Genomic DNA, 15,093 nt, shown 5'->3' on the forward strand with positions numbered 1-15,093 from the left:
TATGCCCTAAAGCTGCACAGATCTGAGTTCCACGTGATATAACTAACACTCCGACCAGCCTCTTACATGTTTGCAGGTTGGGTCGTGTGTTCAAATGTTTTGGCCTGAGAATAGATGCAGCCAGAGGCGAGACGCTGTGTCAATGAGATGCTTTGTGATCACAGCGGAAAAATGCTGTATTACTGGAGACAGCAGTGTGGATGTAAATGAATGAATGGGGGGGGGGGGCACTGAGGTGTGTCATAAACTTCCTTGCAAACACACCTGGCTGCTTTATGGAGGTCCACCGGAAAAGGGTCTGTGTGCAAATAATGGCAAAGTATACAACACCACTTGTAAAGACAGAGATAAGTGAAACATCAACTAACTGTCAAGTCTTTATCCCTTAAGAAGCTCTGTTCCAAAACCGCCGAACTCTGTATCCTGTAACACAAGGAAATTCACTCTGTAGTCTCTATGTTTCTATAATCTGATATCAAGAGCCCCACTCTGCTGTGAGGCTTTGTCGCCATTTTAAGTTGGTCTGCCTCCATGTGAGGACACAGTCCGATAACTGAGACATCTGTCAGCCATCTTGTTTACTTGATAGCAGTGGAGGATTATATAGCTAACAGACAATGTCAGTGATATGCCAGCTATGTGTGACATGTCATTGAAGTGAGACTTTAAACAGCATGAAGAAAAAAACATGTGCATCAGGAATACAAAGTGATTAGTGAGTGTGTTTGTTCTATATGTATGACCAGTAATGTAATATTTTCTCATTGTCTATGGTTAGTAAGTAAGGTAAGTAATAGGTTAGTTATACTGAGTAAATGACTCATTACCTACAGTTATATCTCAGCACTGGATGTTGAAGGAACACTTAAAAACTGTTCAAACTTTCTTGTAAAACACAACAGAAAATTAGCATTTTCTAAGCTAATAGGCCTGTTTCATAGGAGACATTTTGACTTATCATGTGTTACTGGCTCTGTTCTGTTCCCACTAAGCCATGACAGTGTGACAGTGAGCCAGCATGCACTATACCAGGACCCAGAACTGAAGCTGCTACATGGAATTTAGCCATCTTTCATTTTACACTGTGACAATTATCTGTGAAAAGGGGCTAGGCTAGGCTAGGCTAGGCTAGCGGAGACATCTTTGCCTCTTCAATTACAGGCAACATTCCAAACTGATTCACAATAATGACACTGAAATAGATCTTTATTGTGGTAAAGCAACTGGTACTAATGTTATCTGAAGCCTTCTAGCCAAGCTATGAACCATATGGGGTTAAATTAGACAACAAAAGAAGCTGATTTTTAGATGGCAAGCTAACAGCCTCTGGAAAGGCTATCCAAGCGATTAGTGAGTTCCAGGTTAAAACTGCAACAAAAATTGACCATATTTACTATACTGGCAGCGACCCACTGCCACGAGCTGAGCGCCTCCAACATGGCTGCCAGAGAACGGATCAAATCACATAAAAACTCATATGCATGCAGTCTGTCTTTACGTGTCAGATCCAACTGACGAAGAGGCAGAAGACAAACAGACAGACTACATTAGTCAGCAGAGCAGATGAAGGAAGGAAGGGACAAAGAGGAGATGGCAGTATGATGGAGGAGGAATATTAGGACAGGCAGCGTGCAGCAGAAGAGCTGATGCTTTCTGTCTTGGTTCTATCTTGTCCAGGCAGCTGCCACCACACAGCTCTGCTTTGCTCTCCTGAGTTCTGATAATGCAGCCTGCTGGAGAATCCTCCCTCTGCAGGGACATCACTCCCTTCCTCCCTCCAAACTTCTCTCTGTCAATCTATCGCACTTCATTAGTTTCTGTTTTCATAAGTCTTCCATTCCTTTATCTGCATTCTCTCTGACCTTGAGGTTTGTTTTCACACACACACAACCACACACAACCACACACAAACGAGACAGCTAGACAACAGAAACAATATGAAGAGCAGCTGTGACTGCACAGACGTGGTTGGATTTCTTTTTTGTTTCTTTTTTTGAGTGGTGGATCTAAAGCAACAATTCAGGTACACATATGAAAAGTGTTGTTGCAACTGCAGTGATATAGAATCAGAGACAAGTGTCAGGCTTTTCTAGCGGTCATCACTGGCATCACAGTGTCCTCTGTTTTGGAAGCTGACAGATTTTTGCCATTTCAGGCAGTCTACTGTCTGTATGCTGCAGTGTTACTTTGTTTTTCTCTGATGGATGTGGTCAAAGCCAAATGACACATTCTGTTTTTAGAAACAAACCACAGAAATGCAGTAAATTTGTGCCATGAGAAGGAGGGTGGATTCACTATAGGCAAGACAACATGCTGACCATATGCTGTCTCTAAATCTGCAAGTCATAAGAGGTAAATTGTCTAAAATGTTGTAGTTGATGGTGCAACATAAAAAGCAATGTTTTTTTTAAAATAACCCCATTCCAGCTGTAGATTTCTACAGAGATAAGTGGCTCTTTTCAGCTGAGTTTACATGGCTCAGCTGTGTGTTGTGAACTAATAGGATGAGAAGTAACTGATTTGGATACAACATCATAACAACAATGACAGGATAGTTAAACATCTGGAAACCACAACATAAATTGTACAAGTCTGATTTTATAGAACACACAGCCAGGCAAACATTCAGCTCAAAGCTGAAAGTGGATTTATGGCAGTGAGGAGGAGGTAAAACAGCTCACACACAACATATATGTAAGAAACCACAGTCTGAACACACCCAGCAGACAGACTCCATCTCCTACAAAAGCCTCAGACACCCATGGTTTGGTCATATGGAGAGACTTAAAGCCTCTTCCACACAAAGCGGGCTATTTGTTCATTTGCCCGTGTCGCAGAGCATGGAGTGAGATAATGGAGCATTAGCCAAAATATTTTTCAAAATGAAACAAAAAATGTTTCTGCCAGAGCAGAACAGATATGGAACTGACAACAGAGTTATCGCTGAAAAACACGAAGGTCATTACCAGTGTCAGAAATGTGATTTTGTGTAGGAACACAGCTATATACAGTAGCATGAGCCTTTGCCACATACCACAGGATTTACAGTATATCCAAGTTTGTAATGTCCATCCCTAGATCCCTAAAGAGGGCATGTATGACCTCTTGTACTCAGCACTGGTCTTGGAATTTCTGTATTAGAGGTGTATGCAGGTAGTGGACGTCATGGAATATAATTTACAACTTGTGCAAAGCAAAATCAGGAATTTGGAACTTTCAACTTTTTTTAAGATCTTTTTTTTAAAGAATTCTGACTAAAAGTCTTGAGTCATTGGGAACCCTGGAGCAGTTGCTTTTTGTTGGGAGACACAGGAAGCAGTCCATCTTTGGGCGTTTAGGCATGACATAACATGTCCTTCAACTTTTCTCCACAGTTTTCTACTACATACCCAACTGCATAGGCATCAGTGCCCTTCGCTGCAGTGGTGGCATCCAAAACTAAACATAGCATTTACAAGCTTTATGGGCTGACCCTGAATAGCTCTGGTTAGTGGTGTCCTTAGTTGTGGCGTCTTGGCTTCAAGAAACAACTGTTACAAAAACAACAACTTTCTCTGTTGTTTAGCTTTGACAGTTTATCTTGTTGCACATCAATCAGAAGGGGGGGGGGGTGGAATGGTGATTGACATATTGAGAAATATGAGGTGCAGAGTGAAGTTAGAGGTACCGTAACTCCAACCAAATTGAACAAAGTCTGCTATAAAATAAGAAAATAAATTGTGTGTGCTTTTTTCTTTAAGATAACTTTTATTATAGCCCAGAGTCAAAGAAGTCTCAGAGCAACAGGAGGAAGTGTGTGACAGAAAGAGGAAGAAAAGAGGCTTCATCCAGAGTGTCACTATATGTAGACTTCCTGTACAGCCAGCCAAGCCTGGGACCATTTCCTGTTAGTGACACAGGCCAAGGTCAGTGTTAGCCTCTGCTGTGGGACTGACCTCAACCATGAACACTACTGATGTATGTTATTATCGCATCTGCTCAGACTTCTGCGTTTTAGTTTTACCATTTGAGTTCCGATTACAGCAAGTGGAGGAACTGGTACTGTAGGGAAAAGATGGATAATAGTTATGCTCTTATCTTCACAAATAGTAATTTGCATTAGTATGATACTTGTGTGATGTTTTTTTCATTTCTTTTTCTCATGAAGATTTGTCCGTCTACACAAGCATGTTTAACTAATGCAGTTGCAAGCTAATGTGTTAATCGGCGAGCTTTAGAGGTGCTCGTAGGAGGATTTTGTTATCGAGCCAGGCTAGCTGTGTCCCCTGTTTCCAGTCTTCCTGCTAACTTAAGGTCTGGAGGCCTAAACAGGTGACACCCAATAGGGGTTAGACCATCCCTAAGCGCAGCACCCTGAAGGAGAAGACATGTTAGTCCAGTGCAGGCAGAAAGGAAGGGGTCGTGACAGCAGCTAAAGAGCAAGATTTTTCAAAGGAGTTGGTGGAGACCAAAACAGAGCTAAAAGGAGAGTACATATCGGACTTACAGTTACCAGAGGTTTTGGGCCCAAACCCAGACACAAGCAAAGAACAGAATACAATCCATAGAACACTAGGGAAACACTGGAGACAAGTCTTTTAAGATGAGACATCCAAGAAACATTTATGAAAACTGGTTGACAGTCAAGAAACAATGAAACAATGAATGAGCAACGAACAACAGACAGACCACCAAATATATACACACAAGAGGGGTGAGGATAATGAGACACCTGATCATAAGCAGGGAAACAAGGCAGGTGCAACAGTAAAAGACAGGAAGTGAAAGTAGCAACAGACGCACAAGGAAGAACAGTACAAAGTCAAACAGGAAACAGAACGAATGAAGTGAAGGAACACATAACACAGAGGTGAGACAGAAGCAGGGAATGAACACAAGAGGAAAGCTTACCACAAGAAAACCCAAGTACTACAAAACCCCAAAACTGTGACACGTTCATCAGGTGACCAGAAACACAAGTCCAAATGAATGCTAATGTAGCTCCATGTTTGCTGGATGTGAAACTGTTTGCTAACACGTTAGCCAGCACAACAGGCCACAATATGTCAGTATATGTTTACAGTTTTTTAATGTGTGTTCAGGTGACAAATTTCAGAAAAGTTGTTCTGTAACTATTTGCTAACATGTTAGCCAGAACAACTTAATAAGGTTGCAATAAAAAATATGCAGCTTTAAATAGGCGCTTTCACTAGTCATTAGTCCTACGATGCTAAGTTTTATATCAGTTGCTGTTTCAGTGCTTTCATGAATGGGCTCAGTTTTCTCAAGCAAAGCTTAATCTGGCTAGAAGAGCTCCTGAGTCAATTCATTGGTCAGATATTTGGTTCAGGAAAGGGTTTCTTTTGGCATATGCTTTGCTTTTAAATGAGATTTGGTTTGGAAGCACACTGAAAAACCATCCTGTCAGCATGATTGTGTTCCAATCAATGAAAGACATGTTAACATTAAACTGTGCAAAACAGAAAAATGCTCCAGGATTCAACGGAAATGCTTACGCTGTGCAGCCACGTTCAGAACCTTTCACCAGAGAACGGTCAAATGTATTGGTTTTAATGATGAATTCCGTTTTGTTCTGAATGATTACCTCAACGCAGTGTTATATTTTTCCACAGATGAGAATAAGCCTAACCACCACACATTAAAATGCAAATCTATGCACAGTGAGATACCAGCGTATCCCTCGTAGCCTGATAGCATGAGTAAACACAGATTCATTATTCTGGCATGAAACGCTGAGCATTGGAGAGATGCCATTATCCGCTGGCAGCTAGACACACCATCTGCCCCGTCTCTGTGTCTTGTACAGACACAAAATGGTATGAGCACATATAAAACACTACACACACGCAAACACACTGCACCCACTAGAGGGGCAGGAGATGAGAGGTCACAGAAATGCTGTTGAATCCGAGTGGGATAAAAGAGGTGAGGAAAGTAAATGAACAGCCTATACCTATCATCAATGACTAAAATTGCAATATCCTTGAACAAGACAAGTGTTTTACTGTCTAACAGTAGAAATCTGTGGTTGTACAGAGCTGGAAAATAGCATGATCCTCAGGGGACTTTCTGCAGATGTATTCAGGTTGCAATATAAATACTGAAGTAAACCGAGCAAATAACAAGACATGAAAACCCGGATGACTACATGCTGAAGTCTGTTTGTCATCAAAGCTGTGAAATCATTGCCAGCAGATATGTGTGACTCTGCAGCGCAACAGTTCTGAGGATCAGAGAGCCTGTCATTATCAGATTATTGTCTCCAGTGACAGTAGAAATTACACCTTGAAGCCTGCATGAAGGAATACTTGTTGTCAGTATCCAAACCACTGTTATTCAACACTGCAAAATGGTAACTTTGACTAAGACACTTAACTGGAGCCACAGGCAGAGATGACTCAGTGTTTCTCTCGCCACCTCGTTACTCAAGAGTAGGAGTGGAAACAGTTGTAAAAAATTTTTTTTTCCTTTTTGAAAAGCACACCTCTGTTTGCTACAGCAAATCATTGTATTAACTGGCACCTCCTTGTAGCAGCTATACTGCATTAGCACCATTAGCTTTACCACTTCCATACTATCAGACCATCACCTATCAAGGCGCAAGTGGTATTACAACTCATCAAGACAGGAAGGGCTGGGGCTAGCTGGTTAGCATGGTAACACGGTAGATATCTCTGAAACACATTACATAGATGCCTTTGACATGATGTCAGAACTGTTACTTTTTCACATTCTGTTGATAATGTTAGTTCGTTTTTGTAACATTTCAAATCTTACATATTGTACCTTTAAAGCTATACAAATCAATGTTTTTATATGATCAATCACGTCAACACATTCTCACTCCCAACTCGTCACGCTTGGTCCCCATGGCATCGTTTTTTAACACTCTGGGTACGCCCTGGCTTTCTGAGCCGCCTGTCCACCTCACCCACCTCCTTACTTACTATTTTATATTTATCTTAAATGTGTATTTTAGTCTTTTCAATGTTTTCTTGCTTTTATCTTGTATTGTTTCTGTATTATTGTCTTTTGGGTATTATTGTCTTTACACTTGTTAAAGCACTTTGTAACTTGTTTTTGAAAAGTGCTCTACAAATAAAGATTATTTTATTATTATTATACCTACTTCTAGTGTTCAACAATGATGTTAAAGGGAAAAAGCTTTGATAAACCCCCTATACACTACCTGCTCAGTGCCAAACAGCACACAGATAAAGCTGGTGAACATAGTGGAGCCAAAAGCCAGATAAAAAGAACATTTTTTAGGTGTGTGTAGAGACCAAAACAGCTAAAAGTGGAGTGAATATTGCTCTTGTTAGGTGGCCAGCGAAACAAATCCCAAATAATGCTAACAGACTACCTTTTGCTAATATGTCTGCAAGTTAGCATATTTTAATTCCAAGTTGTTGTGGAGTCTCCCAAGTGGCCAAAAACTGAGGATGTAGTAGCTTTTGTTTTTTCTATACCTGTGGACCAACCACCAGAACCTGCTTTATCTGATTGGCCATTAAACCTCCACAAAGTAACAAAGATAAAAACAGTAGTAAGAGTACATGTCACATGTTACGTCCACCTTGAGCAAACCAGTGGGAGTGGGTGACTGGGAACGTGGTATTCCAGAGGTATTCCATTGCTCAGTGGCTCCGTTGACTTTTGGCTCAAAGACGTGGGGCTGGACAGGCATTCCAGCCTTGTGGGGACAAAGAGGTTCTTTCAACAGCAGTAATCCTCTGGAGGAGGAGTGGGAACGTTGCTGGCCCATACTGGACTACAAGACCCACACTCAGGTTCACACACACTGCATGACCACAACACACCAGAGGCGACAGGACCATGTGTATGTGGGTACGAGGGTTAGATAGATATATGGGGCCAATACTGGGCTTTTAGTCAAACTGTGGTTATGAGTTTAATATCAGTTAAATATGTCCTTTTATGTCATTTATTTCAGAAGTGATTTTAGATGTTTTTGTTGAAATGTGCTATCTGTGTCTGTCACAGGACAGTAATAAGCGCAGCTTTGGATGGGAGGCCTGAAGGGAGGGGTGGGATTTTTTCTGCTAAATACTTTTGTAATCTAGCTCTCTCTTGATAGTTTCTCCAACATTGCCTACCCCAGGCTTAACTGACAGATGGAGTTTGATATTGTTACAGCTACCGAGCTCTCATGTCATTTTGTCAAACAAAATAGTCATGTACTTAAATGACTGTGTCACTGTGTCAAAATTCCTGCTACCTGTACTACTTCTGTTGAGTATTTGCAGCTTTGATGCAAAGAAAATTCTTAGTTTCCATGTAACTTTGGTGTGGATGTTGTCCCAAGAGGTATCTGGGGGGTTGCTGAAAGTGATGATTAGACTTTTTCTTGTGAAATATTGGACACTTTCACTTTCAAATCTTTAAAATTATGCAATCCAAGAGGGGGAAAAAAAGCTCACTTTTTGGTTGAGGATCTCGCAAGTCATCTCCATACTTAGCCATAACGGTAAGGTTGGTGTTGGGAACCACTGTCTTAGTGTGAACCGCCTACATTTCTAATGTAATGTAAAGTTTAGTAAATTCCACAGTTATTTGTCGATTCAAATAATTTCTCATTTGCTACGAAACCTTGACTGCTTTATACAATTTTCACTTGTCACTCAGCACCTCATCAGGCAGAGACAGGAGATCTCAGAATAAGGGAAAAGAAAAAGGGATAGATTTAATACTGCTCTTCAGTTATTGTATTTATTTGTTTGTGTCAACTTGATAAATGTAACTACTGAAGGACTCTTTCACATTTGACCATATACCATATGTTGACATAAAAATAACTATTAGCGTAGCTTTGAGGAGATTGGCATTTGGTGCTTTAGCCGTCTGCAACACAGGAGGTAGAGCGGGCCGTCCACTAATTGTAAGATCAATTCCCGGCTCCCCCAGTCAGCATGTCGAAGTGTCCTCAAGCAAGATACTGAACCCCAAATCACTCCAGATGGTTGTGCCATCAGTGGGTGAATGATTAGTTTCTTTCTGATGAGCAGTTGGCACCTTGCAAGGCAGCCTCTGCCATCAGTGTATGAATGAGGTGAATGTGACATGGAGTGTAAAGCGCTCTGAGTGGTCGGAAGACTAGAAAGGAGCTATTACAGTCCATTTACAATTAATCAGTATTTCGGCTCTAATGGAAATCCATCATTTTTTACGCAAGCATATTAAGGATCTTTGAGTTGGATAGTCTTTATGATCAGAGACAACATTATTAGTGTCCTTGAAACACTAAATTCCTCCACTGAAACTCAACATCAAAAACAGATAGTACAGTTTTAATCAATTCAACAATAAATATGAAATCAATTAAAGTATATCACGTCAGATCTCTCCCGCCTCCAGCCTGAAGGAGGAGCTTTAACTTCAACATTATACACAAACACTCATATGTACATTCACAGCGTCACTCACCCTTCTCTCTCTCTCGTCTCTTCCGTTTGATGCTCTCCTTCACAGATGTGAATTCAAAAGTAAGCTTCAAAATCCATCCAGTGTCTGTACTTTAATACTCCCAAAATCCACCCAGCTTAGACGCGCAGGAATGAACATTGTTGGTGGTAAACTAGGAAAGTAGGGAGTGACGAGGAGGAGGTGGCGGCGGGAGAAGGAAGGGAAATGAAGGGGTGAGGAGGGGAGGCTGGAGGCAGCGTGGGACATCCCTTTGAGTCATGGAAACTGAGCCAAAGAGCAGACATGCTCACAGACAGCCAAACAGCCCTCTGGGTCTCTTTGTATTGTCCTGTCATTCAGCCCCATTACACTGTGGGGACATTCAACAGCCTCTGGAAACACTTACTGTATTTCCTAATTGGTCAATCTGGAAAACATGCATAATATCAATACTGAATACATACACCACCTTTATTCACCACCATCTGTCTCATCTTACAGCTTTGTGGGGACCAACATTCTGGACCCCACATGTATAAAAGGCTGTCCAAGGGTTGAAACGTCATGGTTTTAGGGTTAGAATTTGGGTAAGGTTAGGGGTGATGGTTAAGGTCAGGGTTAGGGAATGCATTATGTCAGTGACGGGTCCCCACAAAGATAGTGACACAAGGCTGTTTATGTGTGTGTGTGTGCGTGTGTGTGTGTGTGCGTGTGTGTGCGTGTGTGTGTGTGTGTGTGTGTGTCTGTCCAAATAGGCCAGGTGAAGATGAGGCGCAGCAGCCAAAAGCACCATGACATCATCCTTTACCAGACTGGTGCCTCTGCCAAATCCTTTGTCACCATGGCAACTTCGCAGGGCAAACACTGTTGGTGTGTGTGTGTGTATGTGTGTGTGTGTGTGTGTGTGTGTGTGTGTGTGTGCGATCGTGCAACTGTAGCCTATTCCTTACAGTTAGATGTTAAATGTAAAATCTTAATATTACAAGCCAACAATGTTTCGAGCAGTCTTTATATGAGAGTGTGAGTATCGGAACGTGGCAGGGGAAAAGGTTTGAAGTGAAGTGAAGTGAGCAGTCTGAGAATGATTCTTTGTTTCAGGATGAATCGCTGGCCTGAAGGCATGCTGTAGATAAAAGACAAAGACAATGAAGGGAGGAAATGATGGGGGAGGAAAACGAAAGGGAGAGAAATCTGCAGAGGTCATATCCCAGTCTACAGATGATATGCATTCTGATTGGCTGCATGTGTGTGTGTGAGCTGTACACGCTGCAGCTGTTGGAGAGGCAGCAGACAGTAAACTGCACAGCTGTTTGTGAGAATAACAAAGTAAAGTGAGTTTGTCAGGACATGAATTTGCGAATCCCACTTTGGCGAAGGCACGACCCGCCGTACTCTGCCTGTGATTGGCTTAGCCTTATGATGACACTTCTCACCCTCGTCCACCCTGGTCTGCAGTTTTTTGCAAATTTGCTTCAAATTGTATAATTTCTTGTAAATGCAGTCCATTTGTACACAGTATTGGTAGCAACCTAGATGCGGAGGATGAAAATAAAATTGTTAATCATAACAAGATCCAGTGAAAGTGAAGCCACTGAGATGTGCCAGCATCTGGTGGATGAAAGAGATGTGAAGGTAGCTAGCAATCCAATCACAAGGGAACCCGTGCAAGAATTTTTTGCCACGCCCCAAATAGAATAAAAATAGTGTAGCAGTAATCCATGACTCAACATAACAATAACACCAGATCTCCCCTTTAAGGATCAATGAGTAGACTGCCACTGGTTCACCAGACCTCGCTAATGTTCAATTAAATGAACCAGATGGACCCTGATTGTTGTAAACATACAAAAAATATTTATGAATGAATGAATGAGTGAACAGCATGAGCTACATCAAGTACACATGACAAGCAGCTAACATTACCCCCAAGAGTTCTTCTCCCTCTATCGTCTCTTAGGCAGACAGTGCTGACATCGAACAAGAATGTGAAGACCTAACATTTTCAGACAGTACTTACTGTAGCTCAGTGTTACACTGTGTTTGGTGTTTCTTTTCTCTGGGACATTCAGTAAAATGTCTATCTATCATCCCTCTAAATGTTGGGGTTGGCAATGGTGTAGCGGATAAGACATGTGCCTTTAGTGTGGGAAACCCTGACATTATTACCTATGACCTCTTTTTACACAAACACAGCTCAACATTAGCATTCATTTGGAGTCATGTTCATGTCCGGCTGAGAAAAATACCTGGATCTCCAGCTGCTAAATGCTCTGTGGTGTTCACCAGCTAGACACCAGCTTTGTCTGCTGTTCGGTGCTGAGCAGGTTTACAGGTGGTTTTCTGAAAACAGCTGCCTGCTGCTGCTGAAAACAACACTGATGAGAGCAGTTAGACTGATCTTTAATTACATCGTCCCTATTAATCGAAAAGTTGAGTCAGAAGAAAACAAAAATTTAAATTAGTTATATATTAAACTATATATTTAATTACATTAAAATGTATGAAATATATATTTTTCATTCATTAATCATCATTATTTTTTAATTAAACTTGAAAGCCTATCTAAATTGTTTATTTAATTACAGCACCTCCATCAGGTTAATTAGTGTGTTTTTTTAAAGTACAGAATGCTTCATCAAAGCGGATCAGGCCCCAAGGTTGCCTCCATATTGGGTTTCTTTTATCTGACATATTACATTGTTGTAGCTTTCATAACAGTAGACCAATTATTGTTCATTCTGCAGCTCAGGGCAAAGATGCACCCTTCATCATACCTTCACCTTTTGCTGAATACAGGCAATTAGTGTCTTGTTAAATGAATGGACGCAAACCAATCGGTACTACACACCCACTCCAGTTTACACATGGAGGTCAATTACCACTCAAACTGCTCCACACTAAATAATCACCATCCAGACCCTGATGTTGTAACAGAGAGGCTCAGATACAAATTGCCTGCGTGTAATGATGCTCTGGCTCCTACTCCAAATTTGTATCCAACAACTGCCAGCATTTGCTAATTTTTTAAATTATTTTCCTCTGTAAATTCATTCATTTCCCATGGGTCTTACAATAAGCAGCCAAGATGCACTGAAATCATAAGCTTATTATAGTCGTCTGGTGGTGAATTTCCAAAAAGGCTGGCTCTCTCTAGGAAAAACCTGTGATTGCCTGATCATACTAAAGGTCAGCAGTATCTCTAACAGCAGAAATGGAGCACTCAGAGGAGACATTAAGACCCAACACAGGAGAGCCAGCAAGAAAATGGGACTGGATGGACACTGGGTTTGGGGTTGATGGTGAAAGGGGGGGTAGATAGAGTGCCTCTGTGCTGACCTGATTGTGCTCTGAACAGAATGAGCTCACATAACAAAGGATTTATTATCACTAGCTGGAGAGTTGCTGCAGTCTGGGAACTCTGCACAGCCGTTTTCTCTGCCAGGCGGCCGAAAAATGTGGCCCAGCTCTGCTTTGGTCGGGAGGTTTAAACAACAGCAAAGCCTGTATGGGTCTCTCGCTCCCTCGGCCTATAAAGCAACCAGTGTTTCAGGAGGGTGGGAAGGCCGAGAGACTAGTGTGGCCGCGAGAGAACGCTGCCTCTCACAGGCCCGTGCTCTGCTGTTTTCCTCTCCGTCTCTAACTTCTTTCCTCCAGGTACAGCAAGACTGTCTCTCTGTGCTCAGGGCTCACTCCAGATTAGATGACTGCAAGATATTTTATGTTTATTATAGGGTGTAACAAAAGATTATCCTATGATTTGCATTATGAGACTATGAAACGTTTTGTGAAAGGTTTAATTCAGAAGAAACAAAACTTACCCATACTCAATTCAACACACTCAGTTACATAGTTTTGCTAACCTGGTTGCACATTGTGAAATGTGTCTTGACTAAGAGAAAATATAATTTCACAGCTACAGTTACAGTAACAGATAACTGTGGTTCAAAAAAAAGTATTCGATAATAAGGATAAAATAATCTTGTGCCATTGAAGTGATTTTTCTGGTCACGTGGAGGCCATAGCTGAGACCATATTGACATGCTATCATAAAGTTGATATGTTGAATATCTTAGCCAGTTTAACAGTTTCTATTACAACTTCTACAACAGGTGTTCATGGATGTCAGCGTGTGATTGTAGCTTCTTTCCATGCCCCAAACCAATAAAGATAATGTTGAAAAAAAAATTCAGCAAACACAGAGCATTCATTTGAAATAGTGTTTCTGTCCACCTGATGAATATAAGTCCAATAGTCACTCTCCTTTAGCTCTGTTTCTATCTCTGTCAACTCCTCTGGGAAATATCTGGCTCTTTAGCTGCCACTATGTTCACCCGCTAGTTTCTAATTGTGTGTCTGCTGTTTGCTGCTATGTATATTGCTAGGCTGCCCGGGTCTTACCTGGGTAAATATGTGTTAAATAAAAAAATTAAACTAAACATTAAAAATTAAAGTTGGGGGGCGGTAACACCAAAACAATGAGCTGAAAGAAGCTAAAACGCTGCACAGTTTAGGAGAACTCCAGAGCTGGCGATCATTTTCTGTGGGTGACCCCTTTCCCATAAACACAGGCCTCTGATCCATTGTCAGTACAAAAATGTCGATTAGCGCAGCTTTAAAACGAACTTGCTCAGCCCTGTAGGAGATCAAACACGCTGGCCAGTCCTGCCTAACTGTCTCAGGCTTTACAGTGAACAGACTTCACCTGACAAGCTCAGCCTAGACTTGTTGTGTCTGTGCTGCTGATAAGCCAAGGACACACTCAACTTCCAGAGAAGGAAACATCCACAAGGTCCAACACAAGACAACGACAAAGAACACTTACTCTTCTGTTGAATGATTTGTGATGAAGGCATAGCAGCAGGTCGTTCATCAGGTTTGCTGAGTGCATTCTTGGATTATCATAGTAAAAACATTAACGTACATGGATATCACAGCCATGGAAAAATGCCATATACTTCCTCCAATCAGAAGTATTTAGTCACTGATAGTGGTGCTCAGACATATCATATCATATCAAACAATGTAAGAACTTCTGGACAATGTAACCAAATGTCACTCTAACTAATACCCATTTAGACTTACCACAATTACTATTACACCACTCCTACATTACTAGTCAGCACTGTAACTACAACTTCTTTAAAATAAGTTTCACATCTTATGAATCATCAGTTCACGTAACAATTATTCAGAAATGAGTGCATGGAAATGAATGTTATGACAGCCGGACGCGAGAAGCATCATTTGCAAATCATGCCATAAAAAGGCAAGTTTTAAACCAAACTGGTGAAGATGTTAGAGTAGCTTCATGATCCAATATGGCAACTGTCTGACACCTGCACTCTCTCTCTCTCTCTCTCTCTCTCTCTCTCTCTCTCTCTCTAGCGGCTCTCCTTACACACACACACACACACACACACACATCCTCAAAGTCTTGAAAACAAGCTCCCAGCGTGAAAACAGCAATCGGCCTTTAAGCTTTACCTGACGGAGTGGTGTGTGTGTGTTGGGTGGGAGGGTCCACGCCGCCGCTGCTCATAAAGACGGGATGGGAGCGTAAAAACTGCTGCAGGTGTCACAAAATTCAAAAACACAAAGAAAGAGACCAAACTCTGACTGGGATCCAAAGAGGAAGCTCCTTCCTTTGTTGTGTCCCCTCTCTCTCTCACT

At 41.5% G+C, this 15,093-nt stretch overlaps 1 protein-coding gene across 2 annotated transcripts in view; it reads right to left on the reverse strand.

Moving 5' to 3' along the window:
• The window catches only part of phldb1b (pleckstrin homology-like domain, family B, member 1b), a 104,157-nt gene extending 89,064 nt beyond the window's left edge, over positions 1–15,093 (reverse strand). The window contains exon 1 of one of the 2 annotated variants that reach the window (XM_046073795.1): positions 14,908–15,093. The gene's annotated coding sequence lies outside the window, so the exon portion shown is untranslated. Of the gene's footprint in view, positions 1–9,444; positions 9,572–14,907 lie in introns of those variants that run through there. The other variant, XM_046073794.1, reaches the window with a different exon arrangement.

Source organism: Micropterus dolomieu, linkage group LG17 (genome assembly GCF_021292245.1).
Source record: "Micropterus dolomieu isolate WLL.071019.BEF.003 ecotype Adirondacks linkage group LG17, ASM2129224v1, whole genome shotgun sequence".
Lineage (NCBI taxonomy): Eukaryota > Metazoa > Chordata > Actinopteri > Centrarchiformes > Centrarchidae > Micropterus > Micropterus dolomieu.